Below are 10,594 nucleotides of genomic sequence, written 5' to 3' on the forward strand. Positions count from 1 at the left end.
CCAAGATGAACATGAGCCAGCAGTGTGACGAAGCCATCAGAAAAGCCAATGGCACTTTATCGTGCATCAGCAGATGCATGACGAATAGGTCCAGGGAGGTGATACTTCCCCTCTATCGGGCGCTGGTCAGACTGCAGTTGGAGTACTGCGTGCAATTCTGGGCGCCGCACTTCAAGAGGGATGCGGATAACCTGGAGAGGGTCCAGAGAAGGGCCACTCGTATGGTCAAGGGCCTGCAGACCAAGCCCTACGAGGAGAGACTAGAGAAACTGGACCTTTTCAGCCTCCGCAAGAGAAGGTTGAGAGGCGACCTTGTGGCTGCCTATAAGTTCATCACGGGGGCACAGAAGGGAATTGGTGAGGATTTATTCACTAAGGCGCCCCCGGGGGTTACTAGAAACAATGGCCACAAGCTAGCAGAGAGCAGATTTAGATTGGACATTAGGAAGAACTTCTTCACAGTTCAAGTGGCCAAGGTCTGGAACGGGCTCCCAAGGGAGGTGGTGCTCTCCCCTACCCTGGGGGTCTTCAAGAGGAAGTTAGATGAGCATCTAGCTGGGGTCATCTAGACCCAGCACTCTTTCCTGCTTATGCAGGGGGTCGGACTCGATGATCTATTGAGGTCCCTTCCAACCCTAACATCTATGAATCTATGAATGTCCTCTACCAAAGTCATTTGGTCTCTTCAAGGCCCAATCTGTTACACTTATTTCAGGGTTTGTCAACTGGGGGTACATGTACCCCCTGGGGGTACTTGTGAAGGCCCTAGGGGGTACATGTGGGTGGACAGGGATGGAGCACCACCACCCACCACCCCACACTGCCTGGAGCAGGAACAGGAGCAGGGTGAGGGCAGCAGCGCCCCTCTATGGGCCGCACAGGTGGCACCTGGTCCGTCAGACCTGGGTGGCAGGGAGGAAGGGGGAAGCTTGCCTACGGCAGTGGCTACTACTGCCATCCACCAGCCCACACTGCCCCCCTCTTCACATCCAGCCACCAGGGGCACACTTTTTTATTAAAAGACTGAAAACCTCTGACTTATGCAACTCATACTTGGTCTCATCAAGTCAATGGTATAACACAGGATTCACATCAGTAGGATCTCAGACTGTAGATCTCAAGGTAGATAGAAAGTAGGCAAATGTATTTCTTGGATATATGCAAAACTATGTGCAAAAACGAAGGTTTATTTTCTACCTATGGGGACTTTTTACCATCTTTAATTTTCCCTGAGCCTGAGGAAGGATGCATGTGCCCAAAAGCTTGCAGGAAAAAAAAAAAAAAAAATATATTTTTTTTTTGTGATTTCTTAGTTGGTCTAAGAAAAGGTATCATCTCTGAACCAAGAGTTCTACAGTTTTGCATTTCTTTTGTCTCAGACCAACACAGCTACCAAATGCAATCCTAATACATGTAATTTGTAGTCACCATCCATTTTTGCAATGTTTGTTTCAATCAGGATTTTTAACGTATACAAAATGTTTTAAAATGTAAAAATTGAACAGACTAAAAAGCAACCAACCATAGATAGGAACGTTGCTTAGGATTCTATGTTGCAGTTGTTTCTCATGCCAAATTCTCTTAAATTGTTAATATGTAGAAGAACAAATCTACTAAAGCAATCTTTAGCTATTGAATTTGGCAAGCATAACAACTAGTCAGGTTTCCACATGAGAAATATAATTGTACTTAAACATTAACACAAATAGGGTGTGTCTACTTGAGATGTGTTAATGCATGTTAGCCTAAGTTATCGCGCATTACGGGCACGCAAATACTGGTATCAAATTTAGTCACGATTAGTTAATGCAGTCACGCATGTGTAGACGTGATTCAGCACTAAGTTCAGTGCCGGGTCGGCCCTACCACTAGGGCCTGGCCTGAGCCCAGCCCCAGGGCTTCTGGCTGGCCCTTCTCCCCCAGGGCTGGGATGCTCTCTGGCAGCCCCAAGCTGCAAGCTATAAAAGCCTGTGGCCACTTTGTGCCCTGAGGCACAGACATCAGGAGCCTGAACAAAACTGTTCTTCTGTGTAGGAGCCCAGCAGGCCCTGTGTGCTCACTTGTCCCCCTCCAGAGCTGCTGCTTGGCCACAGGTGTATCACAAAGTGCTTGCTGCACCCCTTGCCTAGCCTGAGATCCCCCAGGGCTGCTGCCTAGCTGTCTCTGGCAGCAGGGCCAGCACCAGCTCCCTGCTGCTGCTCACCCCCAGTTGTCTCCTGTGCTTGTAGGTCTTGTGATGAAGTGCTTTTGCATTTGGCTCCCAGTTCCTATGCCCATGCATTGGGTGCTGCTGGCAGCCATCCAGGGCCAGCCACACAGGGACAGCTGCGCAGAGACCCAAAGAGCCAGCGCGGGATAAGAATGTCATCATCCTCCTCCCTGTTGAGCCTGGGCCCTGCCCACCTGCACATGCCCTAGCCAACCACCAGGGCCCCCAAATGGACCTAGGAGGAGGTGTGCAATAGTGCTCCCTCCTGTTGCTCCCACATTTAGGAGGCCCTGTTGGGTAGGATGCAGGAGCAAAGGCACTCTCGGCCTGCACAGCAGTGCTGCATAAAGGTCGAGGCCTTGCGGCCACAATGGGTAGCCATGACTGACTTCAATTGTTAGTCCAGTCATGCCCAAAAGTCCATGGCCTTTATGTGGGTGCTGACCTGCGTTTCAGTACCCTGAGAGCCTGGCCACACCCCTGCAAGTGCCACCAGCAGGGGCAGCCTGCCCAAGCCCCTGCTCCACCCTGACACCTCTGGTGACTTGTCACCGGAGGAGGGGACCTCAGGCCTTCAGTGCCCTGCCCACCCTCCTCCCCAGCTGCTGCATCCACTGGCAGCTCAGGGAGCCCTGTCCAGCAGCTGCCTTGCCCTTGGCACAGCCCCAGACACCAGCATATGGAGTGGCTGAGCATGCCACCACCATCAGCATCAGCTCCTCCGGGGGAGGCCCCTGGCCAGGCATCAGCCCACTGCACACCATGGGTCTTGGACACCAGGTACAGTTAGTCACCCTCACCAATGGGGAGGCCCATGCCAAGCTGCCAGCTTCACCAGTCTGGACACATGGTAAGCCCTGCACTGGCCCTAGTCCCACACTGGCATTGCCATCAGCCTGGACACAAAGCAAGTCCCCCTGGCCCTAGCAGCTGCCCCTTTTCCAGCCCACCCACAGTCTCCTCCCTCCAGCCCCCCCCCCAGTCTCTTTGCTCCAGCCACCTCCCCCCCCCCCCCGCCACAGAGCAGAGTGGTGGGGCACAGTTCAAAACTTTATTGAGCCTCTCACACACCGAGGAAGTCATCAATGCTAACAGAAATGTCCTCGGCAGTAGGGGAAAGAGACATGTAGCGCTGCCACAAGTAGCTCTCCAGGTGGTACTGGAGGTTGTAGGGCAGACCTGACTTCCCCCCACATTGTCATAGCTCAGGGTCCCGAGCCAGGAGTACAGATGTGCCTGGGGCAACAGGAGGATCAGCAGCATCAGGGCATAGTGGCTCAGGCACCTATCAGCCTGCACAAATAGCTCATCATGCACCCATCAGGGCACATGCAGGGGCACCCCTCCCTGCAGGGGACCTCTCTGGGGAGAAGGGGCATGGCCAGCCCCTTGCCTCAGTTGTCCACAAGCCCCACATGCCCCAAGCCTGGGTGCCATGGGCTGGGTGGAAGTGGGGCAAAGTGGCCTATAGGGAAGGGATGGGGAGTGGGGTCTGGAGCTGTGGCAGAAGGTGCTGCCAGCAGCCTGGCCTGGAAAGGGGGCAGGGGTGGCAAGCTGTCTGCAGCCAGCACCCAGCGGGCACCAGCCCCAGGAGATCAAGCAGGAAGGGGGGGGGGGATTGGGAGGTAAACCATCACAAAAGGGCCACCATCTGGATGCAGGGAAGAGGCCACGAGCCCCAGTGGGGATGTGGGGTCTGGATCACCACCACTTACTGCTGGAGCCACCTGGATGCACCAGCTCTGCCAGTGGTGCACCAGGGACTGGACCCTCCTGCTCCAGTGGCTGGTGGCAGTGGTGGAGGAGTGGGAGGTGCAGGAGCAAGTGTGGGAGGCATGGCACCTGGTGGGCAGAGGATATTCTCCAGGTGGAGTCATAGGACTAGGCATAGTAGGACCACTGCAGCAAAAGTGGCCTTGGAGCAGGAGCAGCTCCAACAGCAGGGGGGTGCCAATCCCCAGGCCATGGACACCCTCCTGGCCCTGGTGGCTGCATACATGTCCCTCACTGCCTAGCCCCCACCCATGGCTCCACAGGGCCCCTTGGTCCTGCCCGCTTCAGGCCCCCACCTAGCTTCCACTCTGGACATGCTGCCACCCACCTGGGCCAGGATCCGCTGCTCTCCCCTGCACCATGCAGCTGAAGACCCAGCTGCACATGAGGCCAGCACCTGCTGGGGTCACTGCAGCCCCTGGACTCATGGGGAGACATCTAAGGGCTGGGGTGCTGGGCATCTGCCCCGGGGCTCTGGCTCCTAGGCCTCCCATATGGCTCCCCACTCTGGGCTTGAACACAAATTGTTGTAAATGTGCATGTCCTGAGAGTGGTGCCATGGGTGGGTGGCAGGACAGGCAGGCTGGAGCAGGAGTGAAGGAGGAGGGGGTCAGCCAGTACCCTGGCCCCCACTGGTGGGTGCATGGCTGTCCTGGGGCCAGCAAGACCAGCACCGTTAGCCAGCAGCAGTGCAGAGCACTGGTCATCGCTGACAGGGGCTGGGCTGGAGCAGCCCTGGTGCAGGAAGGAATGGTGGGCAAGGAGGGAGCTGGTGCTTTCTGCCCCTGCACTGGGCATGTGGTTACTGGACAGGGAAGGGACTGGCCAGGGATCAGTTTCCAAGATGGCTGCCAAGTGCTGGCAGCTGGCTCTGGCTTCTGCATGGCTACCAAGTGCTGGCAGCCATGTGGCTGGAAGCTGAAGCTCCCCCCCGGGTGGCCACAGGGGCACATGGCAGGACTGGAGGGACACGAGACTAACTTTAGTCTCAAGTCTCTACACATGGAGAGAGACACACAACCTCTTTGAGTAGAGGTGATATCTTTTATTAGACCAACTGAGTACTTGCTAAGAACCTCTTTCCAACTACTCAGCTGACCATGGGTCCAATGCTTCAAAGACATAAGCAGGCAAGGTTCTTTGAGTAGAGGTGATACCTTTTATTAGCCCAACTGTTTCACTAACTTCTACATTTGTTTCTAAAAAAATTTAATACCATTTCCATGAATTCCACCACATGCCATATTGGGCTGTAACATCTCATTGTTCATTTTGAAATCAGCAACATTTATGGAAACTACCAAATATGATGCTTCTCAGGCTCAAAAGTGTATGTGTTTAACCACCACCAGACAAAAGGTAAGAGACACCATCTATGCTTGATTTAGCAGGACCAGATTTTGCAAAAGAGCCCCGATTTGATTTGGTGGAGATTCAGCCCAATTCAGCGGCTGAATCTCTGAATCCAAATCAAATCAGAAGACCCTTTAATCTCTCTGAATCAAACTAGAATCCTCCAAATTGATTCAGAGAGGTTCAGAAAGATTTGGAGCCGCCTGCTACCTCAAGGTATGTAGAAAAAACATTTAAAGCTGTGTCCGTCTCAATCACTGATTCTCCAAATCAGCATTGAATCTGGGACAGTGATCCGAATCAAGAAATCGAATCACCGCCCCCGATTCGGGCCAAATCTGAATTGAATAGGGCCTGTTTTGTGCAGCCCTAGTATACATCATCATCCTGATGGTCTTACAACCCAAACTGCTTCACTGTTTGTACTGAAAGCATCACAGCCCAACTTGCCTCATTGTCTCATTTTGAGACCTCACACATGTTAAACAAAACAGAGCCCTGTCAGAGCAAGGGTGGATGAGAAGATCCTGCACATTACTATCCATCAACACCCACAGTAAGATGAATCTTACATAGACAGACAGTAGAAGGCTAGTTTACCAGTTAAGCTCTATATTTATGCACCACTTAAATCCCACTCAAAAAAAAAAAAAATTAGCTGCGACTTAGATGGTTCATATGCCTCAGTCTGGTTCTCTACACTGAAGTTATTTTAGTAAGTAATTTTAATGCCAGCCATTGCTATAAGCCACTGACCCTCATGTCTGCCACACCTTCTGCACCTTTAAAAACCATGCAACCATTTTAGGACTAAATTCCTCCCCTACTGGTAGATGTTCCAAAAGGATTGCACGGGGTAAATGAAGGCAGATCCTGACTCTTCTAAATTAGTATTCACTCCTTCCTGGAGCCTACATGCTATTCCCATTGCTAAATCTTTTACAGTGGCTACTGTGGCAGTGCGTGGTTGAGCTAATCTACCTTGACTCCTTGCCATCCTGGCAGGTACATTAAAGCCTAAGGTACGAAGTAGAGCATCAAAAGGAAAATAAAGGTCTTCTAACAGCAATTAGAGGAAATTATTTAGATATAAATCTTGTTTTATATCTTCTCATACTTGTTTTTCCAATCTTTTCCTTTGATTTTTTTTTCTTTCAGGCTTTTCAGAAAGAAACATTTAAAATCCCTCCTGTAAACTAGTAGCATAATTAGCTGCATGTTACACCTGGTATTTTGCCCTTCTTTGAGTTTTCCTTCTTTACTAAGCCCTGAGGTCTTCCAAAACTGAATCTACTTGTTCTCCCATCTGCCTACTGACAGGGGGTATAGAGGAAGCAAGACACAGGGGGGGAAAATAAAGGACTATATGGCTTCTGAATGCTCCACCCCGTTTTCTTCCCTCTTGCCACTACAGCGAGACCTGCTCTCCCAACCAAAAGTAGGGGTTGGAATTGCAAGCAAGTACGTTTCAGCTCATCCACACTTGGTCTAGATCACAAAGCAATGCATGTAGCCTAATTGTACTCTGATAACATCAAACACTCTCTCTCTGATCCAGCGTCTGGCAACGCGCCATCATATCTAAGGTCTGATCTGACAAGCTTGCCGATTGATCAAGTCATTATCTACTCATGTAGGTGTGTTGCCTGACAGGAGCCAAATTCCTTCGGCTCCCTCTTCTTTCTTTGAGGGAATTTAAGAGTCCAAGGAGCTTCATGCCCCCATGACAGAGCATTGCTGTCTATAGCCACCCTCTTGCAGAAGGTAGACAGTGTCTTACGTTCAGACTCTGCCTTTCACTACAAACAGTCCTTCAGAAACCACTTTATCTAACTTGGTAAGGATGAGTATTTCATGAAAAAGGTTTAAGCCGCTCACAGCAATGTCACAACAGTTTGGGGAATGAAACAGAAGCGACTGGCACCAATTAAGACCACTGAAGGTAGGGGAAAAACAGCCCAGAGGAGAATTTGACCAGAACACACGAGTCCAAGTATTATGTGATTTTGGAAGGGGTGGTGGAGGGCACGCAGAGGGGAAAGTAGAGGAGGTGTGAAGCAGAGGATCCGTGTTGAGTGGGTGGAAGGTCTCTTTTCACTAGGGTAAAGATCCAAGTCCCTTTGTGTGGGCACCTGCATTTCCCATGAACGGAACAAACTGCAGGTGCAAGTCTAACTCACTACACCGCTACCTCGCTGCAGGCAGGCTCCATTCCAAGATCTGCACAAAAGGCCTGCGCTCTTCTGAGGACATTTCCCCTGTAACATCCACTTGGCCTTGTCTTTACATTTCATCCATTTGGCACCTGGCATGTTAAAATTTCTTGCAAATAACTTGGAGGTGGAATTTCCTTTGAGTGTCCAAGTCACCCCAAATGTGAAAGCAGTTTCTCAGGAGCCCAAGGCCAGCATCTAAAGTTGCCAAAAAAGCCTCAACATACAGCTGCTTTGATTGATGACCTGCAAAGACTACTGGTCCTAGCATGCAATGCTTCATCGTAACCATAGCCGAGGAAGGCTACTCAGAAAGAAACATAATGCCACATTGCTGGGATCAGAAGTCTAATGTAGACTGTTCCTTGGAGAAAAGGGCAGCTGTAGGCCACCTTGCACAACTTAACAGGCATCAATTGTCCTAGGGCTTCCAGTTCAACCATCCTTTTTCTTACAGATTTCCCTTATTTGTCAGTCCCAAAGGAGTAAAGAACAAGATGTATGTGGACATTTTTCTTGCTAGCCCTCCTCTTTCCTCCGTGTAATCTTTAATCATTGGACTACAGAAAGGGCTCAGCAGTCATAAGAGATGATGTCCTCATTTTACCACTGCCAATTCAGGTCAGCAATTCATTTGGCCACCTGGTGGCACTTCCCTAGGTCTTATTTCAAAGTAAGCCATCCAGGGTAATTTATTTGGTTATATGTTGTATTTTATCCACATAAATCATGAAACAAAGTCCTTTGGGAACAGGCACTCTATACTTATCATAATATGTAACTTAGTTCCCTGGAGACTGTCTATGTACAGAACAGCTAATAAATGGTTCAAAAAACTGGGTCATTAAATCTTGTTTTATATCTTCTTGTTTCCATCAAAGTATGCAGGAGTGGAAATTCTCTTTCTAAGACAGGCTCCTACTTTACAGCCAACTGGGAATAGAGCCAGCTGAAAAGAGAGAACCCCACATACAGCTCTGACAGCTGTGCGCAAAATTCATGAGCTCAAGAGACAGACTTCTGCAGAGACAGGTGTCCGAGATCTAAGTTTAGCTTGAAAGATTAAAACGGCATCTACAAAGAATGTATTTATTCTAATCCCCTCTGTGATAGAAACTACACATACATCACTGATGTGTACATACTGGAAGCATTTGAGATATGTCTCTCTTCTGGAGGATTTCATCCTATTGTGTTCAGGGATAAAATAGGTTACAACGTTCAGACCACAGAAATGCACAAACACAGCCGAGGGGGATGATCCTGTTGTCTGTGGAAGAGGTTTTAGTGGAGATTGGTCAGAATCTGTGGACAGAGGCTAGGCAGAACCTGGTCTTATTCAGTAAGAATTACTGCCCACCCTGGAATTAGCCAACCCCACCCCAGATGATTTAATATAAATGGAGATGTTTTATGTAAATAAGAGCTGTGAGGCAGATCAGGTGTGGTTACCGAGACATAAACACACTCGGGAATTAGGTGCAATTCCAAGCTTAGTTCCCACGGTGCAACTCCAAAGCAATCCTCTAGATTCCAGAAGGGCGCCACTCTGATTTTACTTTAACAATCGACTCGTCCCTCTACCCCAAAACCATCCAGCCACGTGTGGTCCAATTCTGACTTCGTACCAATGCAGCAACTGCCTTCAGTGGAATTTTGTGTTTGCATAGATAAGTGGAAATAGGATCAACCCACTGCAACGCATTATGGATGAAGCACAGCAAATTCTTGCAGCCTCGAGTTTATAGATCTGGAGAGAACGGAGACCTAGTTTCCAAGTCCAGATGCATTCCCCAGTCACAAGACAGGGCATAGTTGCTAGAACTTTGTCACATCCATATGTACAGGACTTGATACTCAGACAGCGTGTCTACATGTCACTCTACATTGCTGCACGGTGTGCTATGGCAATGCAGTGAGCACATGGGTCTACATGTGATCAGCAGCTATGTTGCTATAGTGGTGCTCTCCCCCATTTTAGGGTGCCACTACAGTGACGTAGCAGCAATATCCAACTATCCACCATGTGCAAGGCACAGTACAAGCATTTACAGCGCCATGATTTAGTACTTCCAAAAGTTGCCGTAGCTGTACAGCAACATGTAGACGCACCCAGAGATCATCTGTTAACAAACTAGACAAAGGTGTCAGAGTTCATACAATAAGCCCTGTAATAGTTGCAAAGAAGTCCTACCTATGCAAACTTTACATTCTTCCGAAATCCAAGAATTAACAAAGAATGCATTTCCCCAGCCTATATCCAATGTACAATTTACGACATAAATATGTAGCAAATTGGTAAAACAAGAAAAATAATTGCTCTTGAGAAAGAAAGACAGTTTGTGGGGGGCAAAAAGCCACCACTTCATCACAAGTATTTCCTTTACCATAGGATTCCTTACCAGAACAACTTTTATGTCAGACAAAGCAAGGGAAATTCTTTGAATGGACTCCCATTGTCACAAAAAGCCAGGTTCTATTCCCTTAGTGGGGAACAAGACGGTGGCTAAAATTTGCAAATACTTGTCAAATATTTCATGGGAAGAAAAAAAAAAAAAAAGTGTTATTTTTTGAGATCTTTGCATAAAGATCTGTTCCTGAGGTAATGGCAAGCATTACTTAGTTGGTTCCAAACCTTAATTCAACCAAAGAGAAACTATATGTATGGAATTGCTATGCAACCCTTTCAAGAAAAAAAGTGGCATCTAGCCAGGCATCATCAGGATATAGAAAGCAGGATGGCCACCTACCTGCTACTGACTGTGGCTTTAGACAATATTTTAAAGAAAGAAATTCATTGAATGAGGTAGAATAGACTTGAGGAAGACATCCAGGAACCAAAATTGAAGTAATGTTTCTACAGCCCCTTAGGGGAACCACTTCAGAGAAGGGAAGAGAAAGAGTAACAGGCACATATGCCGCCAAGAGATCCATCTGCTTGCAGATGGTCTCAGGCAGCAGCACTTCCATGCACCTAACCAAGACAACTCAGGGTGCACAGGGTTTAGAGTACAACCCTGCACACTGGGGAGCACCTCTTCACACT

Source organism: Alligator mississippiensis, chromosome 14, assembly GCF_030867095.1.
Source record: "Alligator mississippiensis isolate rAllMis1 chromosome 14, rAllMis1, whole genome shotgun sequence".
NCBI lineage: Eukaryota > Metazoa > Chordata > Crocodylia > Alligatoridae > Alligator > Alligator mississippiensis.